Genomic DNA, 6,528 nt, shown 5'->3' with positions numbered 1-6,528 from the left:
CCGACGGACGGACGTACAGGTAGATGAACGTGCAGACGGACAGGCAGACCTTTTGTCACTGCTTTCAACCTAATCCCTTACATAGGTCCCAAAACCAGTTTAACGCTGGGGAATTGCAGATCCGCATTGCTCGCAAGCATGCCGTTCCAACTGTTCTAACATGTCCTTGTGCTGGCAGTTCTCAGAGACGTACTATATATAATACCGTCCTCCCATGCTTCCCAACGGGGTCTCTACAACGCTCAAAAATTATGACGTGTCTCCCAAACGGTGCAGCGGAGATTATGAGCCAACAGGCGGGCGAAGCGGAGTTGGGTGAAGGGCGAACTCGGGCCGCAAGCATTTCTCCCCGCACGTGTCCTGTAACGGAGCAAGCAGCGTTTCAGGTCACGTTCGCACTCCTCCGCAAAGCTCATCCGGCATTCGAGTGGCGCTTCGCAGCCACCTGCATTGCACTTCTCACTCCTGCAGTGCACTGAGAAGTTCAAAAATAAAGGCAAGGACTGAACAATTAGAAGAAGAAAAAAAACCTCGCCAGGCTTACATAGGGGAAGCAAAGAAGTAATTCACAGTGCACACGCACCTTGATGCAGTGCGGGCCATCCACGGACGCTCTCTTCTTTCAATTTTTTGGTCCCATTCGAGGACGCCTCAGAGACGATCACAGCTGAGGCACGATTCAGCGAAGGCCAGAGTTTTTATCTTTTACATGCAAGGGCGCCGAGAAGAAGAAAGAGGAAGAGCGGTTTGACTTGTAGGCGGGGCACGCCCAGGGAATACAGAGCAGGGTTGACAAAATGAAGAAAGAACGCTGCTGCATTTCTCCTGAGCGGAAGCGCGATCCAGCTTGTCCGTTGCATTGCAGCGTAGAAAGAAACAAAAAGATGTCAAGTGGGCTCTTCATGACATAAACTTTTCACCTGTCACAAGCAGTTTTTAGCACTCGGCTCGTATAAAGAGGGAAGCTTGTTTCTGCCGGTCTGGGACTCTTGTTGCGCAGTGGTGGAAACATCTGTAAGGTTGGGCGTTTAGGCAGCACACCAAGAAAACATGTAGAAACACAAGCAATGGGGCTGGAAATTCACGAAGAGGATACTTAAAAAAAGCAATATGTAACTCTTTTGAAACAGTCACTGCCTGCCACAGATGCGGCTGTTTCTAACGAGAATTGACTCTCCATTAGTGAGTGTATTTTCTCCATGCTAAAGTAAGGTTACTCTGCAGGAAACGAAATTTATTTTGCTGTAATGTAAATTTGCCACAGTATGCAGTAACTACATGTAAATTTAATCTTCAATAGAGTACATTCATTAAAAAAAAATAAAACACCCGGGCCATCTTTACTATACGTGAAACCTGGGGAGGGGCGAAGCATGCAGTGTATAAGTGAATTTTTGGCGCCTTGCCGTTTTCGCCAACGGAGATGAAACGGGGTGTAGATGTCTACAGCTCTGCTGTAAATGTCTCTTGTCTTCGAAGCACGAAGCTCCCTAGCGTGAGGCGTAAACGAGTGCCCCGGTATTTTTTTTTTAGCGCGCGTTAGGTTCTAGTGCGAGGCGTAAACGAGTTTTCCGTTGTTTTAGTACGGTGACTACATGAGACGACGATTACGACGACGTCAGGAGGCGCCAATAGCCGAGCAACCAATTTCTGCGCAATGGAGTAACCTACCACCATTTCCGAAGTCTATGGGGAAACTCGGCGCCAAAAGTAACAAATATATAGTGAGAGATGAAGATGGGAACATAATAACGAATTGGGATATACCTAATATCTTTGCACTCTGAAGATGGTTATATAAAGTTTATTTAAATAAAGGAAAGGAGGCAGACGTGAGGGTGGCCGCTTAGAATTCTACACTGATTAGTGAACATAAACTGTGTAGAATTTCTTTTATTGAAATTCGTGAACAAAACAAGACACTGAGGATGTTGACACACCCTCTCGCGTGCCTCGCGTGGAACCTGTATGCTCGATAGGCACGTGCAGAACAGCCCAAGCAACGTACGTAATGCAAAGCAAACATTCGTTACAAAGAAGTTCTCGGGGCAGGAAACTGACTTTGTTAGAAGCGATATTGCGTTAAAAGCAGGATGATTTGGTCTATATATGCACTTTACTTTGGATGATGTAACACTGCAGACAAAGCGAGATTTCGATTAAAGCGATGCCGTCGTAATGAGGGACTTCAACCGGCCACTGGGGTTGGGAGATCTAAGGCAATCCGGTGGTTCAGCTTCACCGTAATGTCTTCGATTGACCAATCCCAGAAGCCAACACTAAAATTTTGGTGAATGGCGATGTCGAGCATACGATTTGAGCCAAAATTAAGCTCTCCACTGTAACATCATGCTGTGCAAGCATGACGTTCTGCCACAGCACTACAGCGCAGAAAACACTTTAATGCGTAGCGTAGCATTCCTTGCCAAGTACCGTCCCAGCCAGGACCGTGTAACGCCCTGCATTCCCACAATAACGCCGATTTCGCGAAAGTTCCACCTGTAATCGTTACAATAGCGTAAATTGAGATAATTGGTCGAACGATATTTTTGAAAAACCAAGAAATTCGGCTGTAAAGAACTCACCCTCTAGTCAAGCGGCATAAGGATGCTACGCGATAGTATACACTTCTCTGAATTTCTGCAGATTTTTGGGTCAAACGCACGCTGCTGTCTTTCGCCGAACTTGCTTTGTTGGTGCACGGATTTGTGATTAGAGTGCCAGGTGGCAAAGCTGAACCGCACTATTGTGTCGAGGCGATTGATTGATTGATTGATTGATTGATTGATTGATTGATTGATTGATTGATTGATTGATTGATTGATTGATTGATTGATTGATTGATTGATTGATTGATTGATTGATTGATTGCAGGGTTTAACGCGCCGAAGCTGCCCCTGGGCTATGAGACGTGCCGTAGTGGAAGGCTACTTGCAGGGGATCTTTAACGTGCGCCGAAATGTAGACACCCAGGTGCTTTCGCTTTTAGGGGCGAAGCTCCTAAAGTAATGGGTCTGTCCATCCCTTGTGTCTCGTGGTACGTGACCGCCGCATGCTTTCGGAGATGTCGCAAAGTGGGCCGCGTTGCACGCGCAAGAACCGGCTGCAACCGGCAGCGCAAACTCGGCACCGGGAACGCGAGCTTGTCTGTGTTCGCCAACGGAGGCGCGAGCGCACGTGCACTGCGAGGGGGAGATCACGCAAGAGATCACGCCACGAACGCAGGCAGTCGTTCTCGGAGATCGAACGAGACGCAAGGACCTTTGCTCGTTTCCTCTCGTCTTGTTCGGGCACAATTCGCCCTAAATAAAAGTTCTTTCTTTACCGTTGTGTCCCATCCTACGTGACAAATTGTGGTGGAGGTGCGGGGTAGTCCTCGATGGCGCGGGGTCTTTCACCAGGTCTGGGCCTGGGAGCATTGACTCCGAAAATAAAAGTTGATTTGCACAATGTACGCACACAGTCTTACGTCTTTCTTAATGATGTAATGGGCGAACTTTCACGGGAGAGTTACGGTTACCGATGATCTCCCCCTCTCGAGCTTCGCCCCACTTATCATCATTCATTCCGTGGATATGGCGTGATTTTTTTCGCCTCCATCTGGAAAGCATCCACCGCGGCCGAAATGGAACCCACGTCCTTGGGATCTATTGTCTTGAGCTGCACGTACTTTGAGCGGGTTAGCGAAGACTGTTGAAGGGGCGAGTTTGTCGACGCATTGTTACGAACCTCATCTGCGTCCAAAACACGTGTCTTGTCGTACCCACACCACGCGTCTCCCCTCAGATGGTTCCTTCTGGACACTGAAGGACGCTGGAAGCTACATCCCTTCATTCACAAGAGAGCATCCGGGCCCGGACGTCACTTAGCGGCGGCCAAGACTGCCGCCGACTCTTCAACTAACCTTGAGCTAAGCGACTTGGCGCTGGCTAGCGTCTGCTTTATTTAACGCGGCGTAACCCAACCCAAGGGCGCATATGCACGGTCCGCCTTTCACACCGGCGCGTCAAATTTCTCCGCTCTCCCCCGGTTGCCTCATGGCCGGCAAATAATGGCGCGTAACCCTTGTGGCGCTGCCTCGAAACCGTTTCCTGGGCAGTTAGGCGGCGTAGTTTGCATTCGTTACGTAAGCGGAGACATGGCGGTAATGATAACTGCTCCATCCGGTGCTGGATTGATGACGGCAGGAAATAAGGTGCGAACGTGCGGGTCGGCAGTAAGCGAGTTTCCGGGCAGAGGTGCCAAGTGTCCTCCTCCCCTCCTCCCTTGACCTGTTTCCGGCTCTAGGAAGGGAGCGTGTGACGTTGTGATTGTCGGTTGTCCCGTACTTGGTGTCGCGGGACTGCTGTTCGGTGTGGATGGACGTAGTCATTCGCCTAAAAGGATGACTCCGCAGGGGGGTGTGGCGAGTGTTAGCTGTTGCGTTGGCACCGAAGGGGCATAAAAAGCGAAATAGTCTTATAAACAGCATCTTAACAAAATGAAGGTGTTTGAGCATCGCGCGAAAAATCAAGCTGTCCCAAGTGTACTGCAAAAATTCAGGCGTGCTTAGAGACATCCTGAACTATTTTTCTACATTATTTTCATACCTCTTCTCTTTTCCAGCTCTCCCACAGTCCCTGCAGGGTCTTATGACTTCCTTCAATAAACAGCCAATCAATCAATCTACATCGAATTTCTCAATGATGAAGAAACTATTAAAACCGTTACTGGTCATGTGTCTGGCGCCATTATTTTATATTTCATGGAAATTGGATGCGTGTAGTAGTGTAGCTTGTCCAAACTTCTAGGCAAATTTAACCCCGTCCTCCCGCCGCTCTGAAAAGAAGTAATATTTTTGCTTGTACTATTTCCTTGTGACCATGCACAACTCAACCCAAGAAATTCCTAGTAGAAATAGTCGAGCAGAAGCCATCATTTAGTACCAAACCAAAGGACTCATCTTAGGCAAACCCCGGTTGCTGTACGTTTGGAATCTGCGAAAAACGTAATCAGTAACCAGAAATGCCCAAGGCCAGATAAAAGAACAAAAAAAAAACAGCACAACTGCCGCGTAGCCTTGGAACAACTCCGCATAACCGCATTTCTGGAATGACATCACTGACCACGAACTCACCCCTGCGGCCAGCGTAGTGCGCCTCACTCCCTTCAGTCGGGTCCTTCCTAGGAAGAAATTCCACACTTCAAACATTCGTTCTAGCTGTGAAACATCGTTATTTACGACTGTGTACAATTCGAGACAAAACTTCGAGAAAAAGGGTTTAATTAGGTAAGGCGGGGTGCAGTGGGGGCCCTCAAACAATTTCGCTTTTCGCGCCATTTCTGGCGAACCCCTGGCACCGAGAGTGGCAATAATGGCCCAGCCTGTAAGCCTCCGATGCTTTCAGCAAGAACCTTCCACTGGCATGACTGCTACGTGCCGTACAGGGCCGTATGAAGGCACAGAACTCGAGAATCCTACGCTTCGCGCAGAGAAGACGATAGGAAAGTGAGTGCAGCAGACGACATATGCGTCACCCAAAGTCGAGGTCACTACGAGCAAAGTGCGTCCGTTAGCTCACGGATGACCTGAGGAGAGCGCAATTACGGCGATTAAGGCGGCCTGGAACAGAAGATTGTAGGCGGTGCGGCGCACACGCACGCACACGATATCGTTTTCGTAGAACCATTGCTTCTGTGAATTCTTCTCGTGTCATTCGGCTTTGCCGGACGTCTGTAATTGTCGAAGCGCGAACAGGGACGCGGGGCGTGGCTTCTCCGGCTTCTTCGGTTTCTTCTGTGGAACGTGAAAGGGTCGTTGGGTTCGTCCTGAGGCAGGTGACGTCAGCAGTGTTCGCGTCTGGTGTATAAAGGAGTAAGTAGTCGCATTTTCGAGTCATGAAGAGATCCGTGAGAAGCAATGAAACTGATGATTGATTCATTGTAGGGTTTAATGCGCTGACGCAAGCAGGCGATGAGGCGCGCCGTAGTGGAGGGCTCCGGATTAATTTTGACCACCACCTGGGGATCTACACACTGGCGTTTTTGCTTTCCGCCTCCATCAGAAAAACGACCGCCGCGGCCGAGAATCGAAACCCCGTCCTCGTGCTCAGCAGCACAACACGTTAGCCCATGACCCACCGCGAACGGTTAGGAGCGATGAAACTACATACCATTTAACAATCAGCGCGCAAACGACCAGGTGTGAAGAGCATTTTCTCATATTTTCCATCTCGTTATGTCTCGCCGTTTGCGAGACGACAGGTAAGCTATGAAGATTCAGCAACTCACAGACCTTTTCATCAACTACCGTTTGGTAATTCCCGATGAATATTCGTATGAAACATTATGCAAGTCAGATTTGCGTTAAACACTGCCCTAGAGTTTCCAACGTTAATTCATACCAATGACACATATTATTCGTTGCGCCTTGTTTTACGGGAACACAAGCACAAAATAAAACATGAGAAACGTCGGCGGCTGCGATGTACTTAGTTCTAAGAGGTCAGCCTTTAGCGTTATCTGTGACACGTGCGGTAACCGTGGGAA

The sequence above is a fragment of the Haemaphysalis longicornis genome, unplaced genomic scaffold (assembly GCF_048455015.1).
Source record: "Haemaphysalis longicornis isolate Haplotype H1 unplaced genomic scaffold, Haemaphysalis longicornis Haplotype H1 scaffold_5, whole genome shotgun sequence".
Classification (NCBI taxonomy): domain Eukaryota; kingdom Metazoa; phylum Arthropoda; class Arachnida; order Ixodida; family Ixodidae; genus Haemaphysalis; species Haemaphysalis longicornis.
This window is presented reverse-complemented; position numbering follows the sequence as displayed.